The sequence below is a fragment of the Microtus pennsylvanicus genome, chromosome 4, assembly GCF_037038515.1.
Source record: "Microtus pennsylvanicus isolate mMicPen1 chromosome 4, mMicPen1.hap1, whole genome shotgun sequence".
NCBI classification, from domain to species: domain Eukaryota; kingdom Metazoa; phylum Chordata; class Mammalia; order Rodentia; family Cricetidae; genus Microtus; species Microtus pennsylvanicus.
Genome location: NC_134582.1, coordinates 134,525,562 through 134,537,066, shown reverse-complemented (window position 1 = coordinate 134,537,066; position 11,505 = coordinate 134,525,562). Strand labels below are relative to the sequence as shown.

At 48.3% G+C, this 11,505-nt stretch overlaps 1 pseudogene; it reads right to left on the bottom strand.

Annotated features, from left to right (window-relative positions):
* Positions 1-502: 502 nt before the first annotated feature.
* LOC142849080 (non-histone chromosomal protein HMG-17 pseudogene) lies at positions 503-783 on the bottom strand (annotated as a pseudogene).
* Between the last annotated feature and the right edge of the window lie 10,722 nt (positions 784-11,505).

The window sequence follows — 11,505 nt, the reverse complement described above, 5'->3', positions numbered from 1 at the left end:
TGAAGATCCACAATCTTTTATAAAAGTAGCCGCTGCTCTTTTGAGGATACTCAGTGATATCACTGCAAAATCCATATTGCCCAATAGATTGGCAAAACCAATTTTGAGAGTCAGGTTCCAACAGGTCTCTAGTATTAAGGGATTTAAGTCTACGTTGATGGTACAGGAGGATGAAGATATAAAAATGAATTTAGTTTTCCCACACAAGACATGTTGTGCCATAGTGGTCACGTATATCAACAACAGGACATCTCTCCCAGGAGCCAAGAGGAGTCATACAAAATTATCAGGGAAAGATGTTTTCTATCATCAATCCAGTTTGGGAGACATTGTTAGTGACACATGTTCCTTCCCCCCAAAATGATTAAGTGTTCTGTGTGCTAACACCATAGCTAAAAAAAAGAAAAGCAAAATTCTGTATTTTTATGAAACTTGATAAAAAAAATAGTATTTCAAACTGTACAGTTACCAGAAATGCATGGTTATCAAAAGTGCACACATTTCACTTGGTGTCTTCAGCACATTCAGCCTTTTGTGCCTGGTCTGTCTTGGTGTCTTCATTCTTTGCAGGATTATTCTCATTCTTACCAGCACTGGCCTTCTCCCTCTTCTCCTTGGGTACCTTCTCTCCCTTCTTTGCTGGCCAGTGTCCTTTTTAGGCTTAGACTCTGGCTTTGGAGGAGCAGGTTTAGCAGGCAACCTTGCAGATCTTCTCTGAGGCTGCTCCTTCATCTTAGCTTGATCATTTTTAGTATCCCCTTCAGCCTTTTTTTTTTTCAGCATAGCGGCGGTGGAGGGGGATAGGATTAGGGTAAGGGGCCGGGGGGCAGGGTGGTTGTTGGCGTTGAAGACAGGGATGTAGCACTGTGCAGGTTGGGTTCATCCAAGAGTCGTTTTGTAAGACCCCTACTTAACAGCATTAATTTAGCAGCAGCAATAACGCTATTCTACAAGGCTTAAAGTTTGAGTAGTATAACTAAAAGCTAAGACAGGGGAGTTTAATTTAGAGATAAGGGCTTTGGCCAGCTTAGGGGCAGGGGCGCTAAGCAAGGCAAGATATCTCTGGTCAACCATCTGGACTGCCAGCAGGGGACTTGGGGTCCAAAAGAAGAATTGCACCCTAGATAGGCCAGGGCAGCATGTATATCTGATTTCTTGGAAACCGCGAAATTGTACTCAGTTTGAACCCGAGCCTTATTTGAATTGCCCAATCAGAACCCTGTAACTATGCATCTCGCTTCTGTTCCTGCGCTTTTGCTTCCCTACCCTATAAAAAATCCACTGTCACAACTTGAAGGTGCGCTAGTCCCCCGAGTGACTACGCCCCAGGTACCTGTGTACCCGAATAAACCCTCTTGCTGATTGCATCCGCACGTGTGGCCTCACTGATTCTTGGGGAGGGTCTCCCCAGACTGAAAGGCAGCCCACCTTGGGGGTCTTTCATTTTGGTGCATGGGCCGGGAAGTGGAGACCCCTGCCCGGAGATCACCGACCCACCACATCGGGAGGTAAGCTGGCCAGCGATCGTTCTCTGTGAATATCTGTGCTTCTGTGTTTCTGTGTATGCGCATGCGACCATATCTGTATCTGTACTAGTTAGCTAGCTAGAATCAGTATCTGGCAGATTCACGGAGTAGCTGATGAGCTTGTACTCCCGGCTGCAACTCTGGGAGACGTCCCAGAGGTGTCTGGGGCCAAATTTGTGGCCCGTCCGTATTCTGTGAATCCTACCAAAATAGGGCTGTTCGGGGCACCCCCGCTGCCTGAAGGGTATGTGATTCTTCTGGGAGACGAGAGATCCGGACTCTGGCTGTCTCCATCTGAGCAACTGCTTCGGGCTTTCCGCCGAAGCCGCACTGTGCGATTGTGCAGTCTCGCTGTCGGTCTCTTGTTCGTTAGTTTCGTCCTGTCTATAACTGTGTTTGAAACCATGGGACAGTCCATTACCACCCCTTTGAGTTTGACTTTGCAGCACTGGCGGGACGTCCAAGCCACCGTGAAAAATCAGTCCATGGACGTCCGCAAGAAGCGATGGGTTACATTCTGTACATCGGAATGGCCCGCCTTCAACGTTGGATGGCCGCGAGACGGGACTTTTGACCTTAACGTTATCTTACAGGTTAAAGCCAAAGTGAAGGATCCAGGCCCTCACGGGCATCCTGATCAGACTGCCTACATTGTCACTTGGGAAGCCCTAGCTTATGACCCCCCCTCCTGGGTCAAGCCATTTGTTTCTCCTAAAAGCCCCATTTTCGCTTCTGCACCTACCCTGCCCCCACCTATCCTCCCCACCCCGGCCGGGCCTCCCTCCTGCACCTCCCTCTACCCTGTACTAACAAAATCCTCACAGAAAAAGAAACCACCAGAGTCTGAGACAAAGCCAGCCCCACGGGTCTTGCCTCCAGGAGACGACCTCCTGATGGACCTGCTCACGGAGGAGCCACCTCCATATCAGGGACCGTCACCCCAGGACCCTGGCGAGGCGGAATCCACGGGGGATGGAGAAGCTGGAAAACTGCCGGAGCCCTCCCCAATGGCGGCCAGACTAAGAGGAAGGAGGGAACAGCACCCTGCTGATTCAAGCACTTCCCAGGCTTTTCCACTTAGAGCAGGCGCTAACGGCCAGACCCAGTATTGGCCGTTTTCAGCTTCAGATCTGTACAACTGGAAAAATAATAACCCCCCTTTTCTAAGGATCCCTCCTTGTTGACCTCTTTGATTGAATCCATTCTAGTCACCCACCAGCCTACCTGGGATGATTGCCAGCAACTCCTGCAAGCGCTTCTAACTACGGAGGAAAAACAGAGAGTCCTCCTAGAAGCGCGGAAAAACGTTAGGGGGGCAAACGGCCGCCCCACTCTGCTCCCTAATGAGATTGATGCAGCATTTCCCCTAGAGCGTCCGGATTGGGATTTCACTACGGACGAAGGTAGGAATCACCTAATTCTCTATCGCCAGTTGCTCATAGCTGGTCTCCACAGAGCCGCAAGGCGGCCAACCAATTTGGCTCAGGTAAAGCAGGTTATTCAGGGTTCCGAAGAAACTCCTTCCGCCTTTCTAGAACGACTTAAGGAAGCATACCGCATTTATACTCCTTATGATCCAGAGGATCCAGGGATAGAAACAAATGTTTCCATGTCCTTTATTTGGCAGTCAGCTCCAGACATTAAGAGGAAATTGGAACGATTAGATAACCTGAAGGAAAGTTCACTCCAGGATCTACTGAAGGAGGCAGAGAGAATTTTTAACAAGAGAGAAACACCAGAAGAGAGAGATGAAAGGCTGAGGAAGGAAGCGGAGGAGAGAGACGAAAGGCTGAGGAAGGAGGCTGAGGAGAGGGAAAATATTAGGGACCGGAAGAGAAATAAAGAGTTTAGCAAACTTTTGGCCACTGTAGTTTCAGGACAGAGACAGGATAGACAGAGGGGAGACAGAAGGGGCCCCCCAGTGAATAAGGATCAATGTGCCTACTGTAAGGAGACAGGTCATTGGATTCGAGACTGCCCCAAGAGACCCAGGGGACCTCGAAATCCGAGACCCCAAACCTCCCTTTTAACCTTGGATGACTAGGGAGGTCGGGGTCAGGAGCCCCCCCCCCCGTGAGCCCAGGATAACCCTTAATGTCGGGGGGCAGCCAGTCACCTTCCTGGTGGACACCGGGGCTCAGCATTCTGTACTGACCCAGAACCCCGGACCCCTAAGCGACAAGTCTGCTTGGGTCCAAGGAGCTACTGGCGGGAAAAGATACCGATGGACAACTGATCGCAAAGTTCATCTGGCCACTGGTAAGGTGAGTCACTCTTTTCTTCATGTACCTGACTGCCCATACCCGCTATTAGGAAGAGACTTGCTCACAAAATTAAAAGCCCAGATACACTTTGAAAACTCGGGGGTGCAGATCACTGGGCCCCAAGGGCAGCCCTTGCACGTGCTGACCCTAAATTTGGAAGATGAATATCGGCTCCACGAGTCACCCACCGTATCAGACCCCTTAACAGAGACCTCTTGGCTGACAGAATTCCCTCAGGCATGGGCAGAGACTGGGGACATAGGACTGGCCAAACAACAGGCCCCCTTAGTTATATCTTTAAAGGCTACAGCCACCCCCATCTCAATCAAACAATACCCCATGTCTCATGAAGCCAGAGAAGGAATTAAACCTCACATACGGAGACTCTTGGACCAGGGAATACTGATACCTTGCCAGTCCCCCTGGAATACTCCTTTATTGCCGGTCAAAAAGCCTGGAACGGGGGATTACCGGCCAGTCCAAGACTTGAGGGAAGTCAACAAGCAGGAAGAGGACATACACCCCACGGTGCCTAACCCTTACAATTTGTTGAGCGGACTCCCCCCGACCTACAACTGGTATACGGTATTGGATTTAAAAGATGCATTCTTCTGCCTGAGACTTCACCCTAAAAGTCAGCCTATATTTGCCTTCGAATGGAAAGACCCTGACTTGGGGATATTGGGGCAGTTAACTTGGACTAGGCTCCCACAAGGGTACAAAAATAGCCCCACCCTGTTCGATGAAGCATTACATAGAGATCTGGCTGACTTTAGGACCCAGCATCCAACACTGATACTGCTTCAGTATGTAGACGACCTCCTGCTGGCGGCCACTTCAGAACAGGAATGCAGGGAGGGAACCAAGGCCTTGTTGCAGGCTCTGGGGGACCTTGGCTACAGGGCCTCAGCGAAAAAGGCTCGGATTTGTCAGAAGCAGGTCACTTACCTGGGGTACCTGATCAAGGAAGGACAGAGATGGCTGACAGAGGCCAGAAAGGAGACAGTCATGAAAATACCCGTGCCTCAGACTCCTCGACAACTGAGGGAATTTCTAGGGATGGCAGGATTCTGTCGCCTCTGGATCCCGGGGTTTGCAGAGGTAACAGCCCCCTTGTACCCTCTTATTAAACCAGGAACTTTATTTGATTGGGGCAAGGACCAACAGGAGGCATATCAGAAAATAAAACAGGCCCTGTTGACAGCCCCTGCATTGGGGCTCCCAGACCTGACCAAGCCATTTGAACTGTTTATCGATGAGAAGCAGGGTTACGCCAAGGGGGTCCTAACGCAGAAGCTAGGACCCTGGCGATGCCCTGTGGCATACCTATCGAAGAAGTTAGATCCGGTGGCCTCCGGATGGCCCCCTTGCCTCAGAATGGTAGTTGCAATAGCAATCCTGACCAAGGATGCGGGCAAACTGACTCTGGGACAGCCACTGACTATTTTGGCCCCTCATGCGGTGGAGGCTCTAGTCAGGCAACCCCCTGACCGCTGGCTCTCCAATGCTCGCATGACCCATTACCAGGCCATGCTTCTGGACACTGACCGAGTCCATTTCGGACCTGTGGTAGCCTTAAACCCTGCAACCTTGCTCCCTCTGCCAGAGGGGGAGGCAGAGCACGATTGCCTCGAAATCCTTGCGGAAATGCATGGAACCAGACTGGACCTGCTGGACCGCCCCCTTAAAGACGCCGACTTCACCTGGTACACGGACGGGAGCAGTTTCCTAAAGGATGGAGAACGAAAGGCTGGGGCAGCGGTAACCACCGAGACCGAGGTAATCTGGGCTAAAGCCCTTCCAGCAGGGACATCCGCCCAACGAGCCGAACTCATCGCCCTCACACAGGCTCTTAGGATGGCAGAAGGTAAGAAGCTTAACGTCTACACTGACAGTCAGTACGCTTTTGCTACCGCCCACATCCATGGGGAAATCTACCGAAGGCAAGGGTTGCTAACTTCTGAGGGCAAGGAAATCAAAAACAAGCTTGAGATTCTAGCCCTACTCAAGGCCCTATTCTTGCCTCAAAAATTAAGCATTATGCACTGCCCAGGTCACCAGAAAGGGAATAACCCAGAAGCCCGGGGAAATCGCTTGGCAGATGAAACAGCTAGGCAAGTGGCCCAAGAGACCACCACAACGGCCTTCCCCATACAACAAGGGACAAAAAAGGCACGGGACCCCCCAAATATGATAAAAGAGACCTGGAACTTTTAACCCACCTGGGGGCCTCCTATAACCCAGACACAGGCAAATGGACCTGGCAAGGAAAGACTGTGATGCCCATGGCATATACCCATGAGATGCTTAATTACTTGCATAAGCTGACCCACCTCAGTCCCCGCAAGATGAAAACCTTATTGGATCGGGAAGAGAGCCACTTTTACTTGCTGGGCAGAGACAGCATATTGCAGGAAGTTGTAAACAAATGCCGAGCCTGCGCCCAAGTTAATACAGGAAAAACCCGGCTGGGACAGGGAGTGCGGGTACGAGGACATCGTCCTGGAACACACTGGGAGATTGACTTTACTGAAATCAAACCAGGATCATATGGATACAGATATCTGTTGGTATTTGTTGACACTTTTTCTGGATGGGTGGAAGCCTTCCCAACCAAGCACGAAACAGCAAAAATTGTGACCAAGAAGCTGTTGGAAGAAATCTTCCCCAGGTATGGCATGCCCCAAGTGCTGGGCACTGACAACGGGCCCGCCTTTGTCTCCCAGGTAAGTCAGTTGGTGGCCAAACTATTGGGGATTGATTGGAAATTACATTGTGCATACAGACCCCAAAGTTCAGGACAGGTAGAGAGAATGAATAGAACTATTAAGGAGACTCTGACCAAATTAACGCTTGCAACTGGCACTAGAGATTGGGTACTCCTCCTTCCTCTAGCCCTCTACAGAGCCCACAATACACCAGGACCCCACGGGCTCACACCCTTTGAAATACTATATGGGGCGCCCCCGCCCTTCATTAATTTCTTTGACTCCAACATTTCAGACTTTGCTAATAGCCCCTCTCTGGAAGCTCATTTGCAGGCACTCCAGATCGTGCAGAGAGAGGTCTGGAAGCCACTTGCTGCAGCCTATAAGGAACAATTGGACAGACCAGCGGTACCTCACGGCTACCAGATTGGCGATACAGTGTGGGTCCGCAGACATCAGACTAAGAATTTGGAACCCCGCTGGAAAGGGCCCTACACCGTGCTGCTAACCACTCCAACGGCAATAAAAGTTGACGGCATCACGGCCTGGGTCCACGCCTCCCACGTGAAAGCAGCTCGTGCGGAAGAGGATACAGCAGAACCACCATGGAGGGTCCAGCGCTCTCAAAACCCTCTAAAGATAAGACTTACCCGGGAACCTCATTAACTGTTTTATGGACCCTGTTGGGACTGGGGATGATGGCCCGAGGGGATAGTCCACACCGGGTTTTTAACATAACCTGGAGGATCACTAACCTTATGACAGGAAGGGTCGCCAACACCACTTCCTTGTTAGGAACAACAGCAGATGCGTTTCCAACCCTATACTTTGATCTTTGTGATTTAGTGGGAGAATCATGGAACCCCTCAGACCAGGAGCCGTTCCCCGGATACGGCTGTCACCATCCAGGGGGGCGACATGGGACGAGAAGCAAAGATTTCTATGTATGCCCTGGACAGGATACTAACAGAAATTGTGGGGGGCCAGCAGAGGGATACTGCGCTCAATGGGGTTGTGAAACAACGGGGGATGCTTACTGGAAACCATCCTCAACTTGGGACCTAATCACCCTTAGGCGAGGAACCACCCCGGGTTACCTAGGTGGGGGGCCATGGACATGTGGAGGAAAAGCGTGTGGCCCCTGTTACGACTCCACCTCCGCTACTAATGTCCAGGGGGCCACCCCGAGAGGCAGATGTAACCCCTTGGTCCTTGACTTTACCACACAAGGGAGAAAGGCATCCTGGGACGGACCCAAGTCCTGGGGATTACGCCTCTATTGACGACAGGGGCATGACCCGGTCACCATGTTCTCCCTAACTAGACAGGTAATGAACGCTGGCCCTCAGCTATCTATTGGACCAAATCCAGTCTTACCCAATCAGAATCCTCCTTCCCACTCAGTGCCAGCATTTCCCCCAGCCTTACCCCGACATATCACGGAGAAACAGTCGGCTTATACCAGCACTCCTGATACTGATAGCCTGCCCCCCACGACTAGGGAAACCGAACAGCAGTCTCCACAGTACCAGCAGTCTTCCCAGCACCTCGGGACTGGAGACAGACTGCTCAATCTGGTGCAGGGAGCATATTTAATTCTCAATGCCACTGACCCCAATAAGACCCGAGAATGTTGGTTATGCTTAATTTCCAGACCCCCCTATTATGAAGGGATAGCGGTGGCAGGTACCTATGCTGTATACACCTCACCACCCACACAGTGTACTGGTCTTCCCCAACACAAACTAACCCTGTCGGAGGTATCAGGAAAAGGACTCTGCATGGGAACAGTCCCAAGCTCTCATCAAACTTTATGCAATACTCTTCAGCCCGTTCCACCCGGTTATTACTTAACCGCACCAAGCGGTACCTACTGGGCTTGTAGCACTGGGCTCACTTCTTGTCTATCAACAACTGTACTAAACCTGACCTCTGATTATTGTGTTTTAGTTGAATTATGGCCTAAAGTTACATATCATGATCCTGACTATGTTTATAGTCATTTTGAAGGAAGACCTCGTTTTAAACGAGAACCAGTGTCCCTGACTTTAGCACTGCTACTGGGGGGGCTAACTGTGGGAGGCATAGCAGCAGGGGTAGGAACTGGGACTTCTGCCCATAGCCACCAGCCAATTCAAACAACTTCAAGCCGCAATACATACAGACATCAAGGCCCTAGAGGAATCAGTCAGTGCTCTTGAGAAGTCCCTGACCTCCTTATCAGAAGTTGTGCTGCAAAACCGTAGGGGGCTTGACATACTGTTTCTACAAGAGGGAGGCCTATGCGCTGCCCTAAAAGAGGAATGTTGCTTCTATGCAGACCATACTGGCTTAGTCAGAGACAATATGGCAAAACTGAGGGAAAGACTTAAGCAGAGACAGCAGCTATTTGAGTCAGAACAGGGATGGTTTGAAGGCTGGTTCAACAAGTCTCCTTGGTTTACTACTCTGGTCTCCTCCATCATGGGTCCCCTAATCATTATACTCTTAATCCTACTTTTCGGACCTTGTATCCTAAATCGTTTGGTCCAATTCATGAAGGACAGACTCTCGGTCATACAAGCCTTGGTTCTCACTCAGCAGTATCATCAGCTTAGACAATATGATCCAGAACATGTCAAGAGTGCTCGCTAGTTGAATAAATGATTTTATTCAAATTTACAAAAAGAAATGGGGGAATGTAAGACCCCTACTTAACAGCATTAATTTAGCAGCAGCAATAACGCTATTCTACAAGGCTTAAAGTTTGAGTAGTATAACTAAAAGCTAAGACAGGGGAGTTTAATTTAGAGATAAGGGCTTTGGCCAGCTTAGGGGCAGGGGCGCTAAGCAAGGCAAGATATCTCTGGTCAACCATCTGGACTGCCAGCAGGGGACTTGGGGTCCAAAAGAAGAATTGCACCCTAGATAGGCCAGGGCAGCATGCGTATCTGATTTCTTGGAAACCGCGAAATTGTACTCAGTTTGAACCCGAGCCTTATTTGAATTGCCCAATCAGAACCCTGTAACTATGCATCTCGCTTCTGTTCCCGCGCTTTTGCTTCCCTACCCTATAAAAAATCCACTGTCACAACTTGAAGGTGCGCTAGTCCCCCGAGTGACTACGCCCCAGGTACCTGTGTACCCGAATAAACCCTCTTGCTGATTGCATCCGCACGTGTGGCCTCACTGATTCTTGGGGAGGGTCTCCCCAGACTGAAAGGCAGCCCACCTTGGGGGTCTTTCAGTTTCTTCCCAGAGTTGCTTTCATATACTTCGACATTTCTCTCTGAGTACATACCAAGTTCGACAGTGGTGTTTCACTGCTCGGGGAATTTGATTTTATGTTATCTAGAGATTTTGAGGGAAATGTACACACTGATTCTGTACATATCTAAGTCTCCAGCAGGATAAAAGCAGAAAGTCAGTGTAAGAGTGTAAAGTGTCGTTTACTATTTTAATGCAGAGAATCAAATGATGAGGGCTGGTGAGATGGTTCAGTGGGTAAAGGCACTTGGCAACAAGCCTGAAGACCTAGTTCCAACCCTGAAGCTTGTGTGGTACAAAGTGAGAACTGAATTACTGAATTTCCCAAGTTGTTCTCTGATTTTCGCATGTGCAATGTTGTGTGTGTACCTACGCTCACACACATAAGTAATACAGAATGTTTTTGAAAGACAAAGTAATGATTTGTGTGTTTATTTTCTAAGAGTTGTCACAAATAGCCCTGGCTATTGGTTTGCTTTATAGCCCAGGATTACCTTGAACTTTTCCTGCCTCTGCCTCCTAAGTACTGGGATGGAGCATACCCAGCTTGTGGAGACTTTTCTGTCTCACAGATGATTCTGTGTCTTCCTGAGACTTGGGAAAAACTAATGGCATAGTTACTGTCTAGGTAGTAATTTGAAAGTCCGTCTTCAGTTCAAATGTGCTTTGGGGACTAGAAGTGGAGAAAAAGATTCCCTTTTTGATACAGCCCCGCTTTATAGTCAGGGTTGGTCTTGAACTTGCAGTCTGCCTGCCCCAGCTTCCCAAGTACTGGGATATTAAGCCTGTGCCTCCAAGCCTGGCTCAGTTCTCATGCTTTGTGTTCCGTTTGTGCTGCTCATTTTTGCTGTTGACTACTGGTTCTTTGGTACCCTGCACCGATGACACTCTATGTATTTATGGAAGATGGTTTCAAAGCAACAGTGAACTCAAACTACAGAGCGATAAAGCTAGCCATGACAGTTAATTTGATTTTATAATTTAGCACAATGTAAACCCATACACCTATAATTTAGCACAATGTAAACCCATACACCTATAAACATCCCTTTGCAAGGCAGAAAATTTCCCAGATAAAATCTGAAGACACAAGTCCTTAAATATAATTGATGTTTAACTTAGTATGAAATAAAACTGACAGTTGTAATAACCTATCTGTAAGAAATAGTGTGAGAACTCAGAGGCTTTAGGGAATGGACCAGAATACCAAGAAAAGGGAGCTGAAGCTCAAGAGCCTCCAGTGTGATCCACTCAGGCTGTTCCCAAATTTCGGCTTTGGCCTACTTGCGTGGCCCAGATGATGCAAGAACAAGATCCCACTGTATTGTCAACTTTGCTTCTTTGCATTTTATTCCTTATAACCCCCTATCAGCATGATGCTAGTCGACAGAATTTCTCTGGAGAGCAATTGGCCTCTAGTGTCAAAAGCCTCAAAATGTGTGTTCCTATTGATTTACTAATTTTAAATTTAAGAATGTAAGAGAATATCTTCTTTGAAGATTTTTGTCTAAAAAGATATTTATTGCATTATTCTGTTAATGGAAATACTAACAGCAGAGCAACAATTTTGTATGTTATATGAAAGGGAATCAATTATACATATTGAATAACATTTTATATGTGTCCTATAAGTTATATACTTATATTTATACACATTAATATTACTTGCACATAATATTTTATAAATAGTTTTTCTTTTCTTTTTTCAACATTTTTATTTTATTACTTTAAAAAAAACAATCGAAATTCCCACTTCTTCCA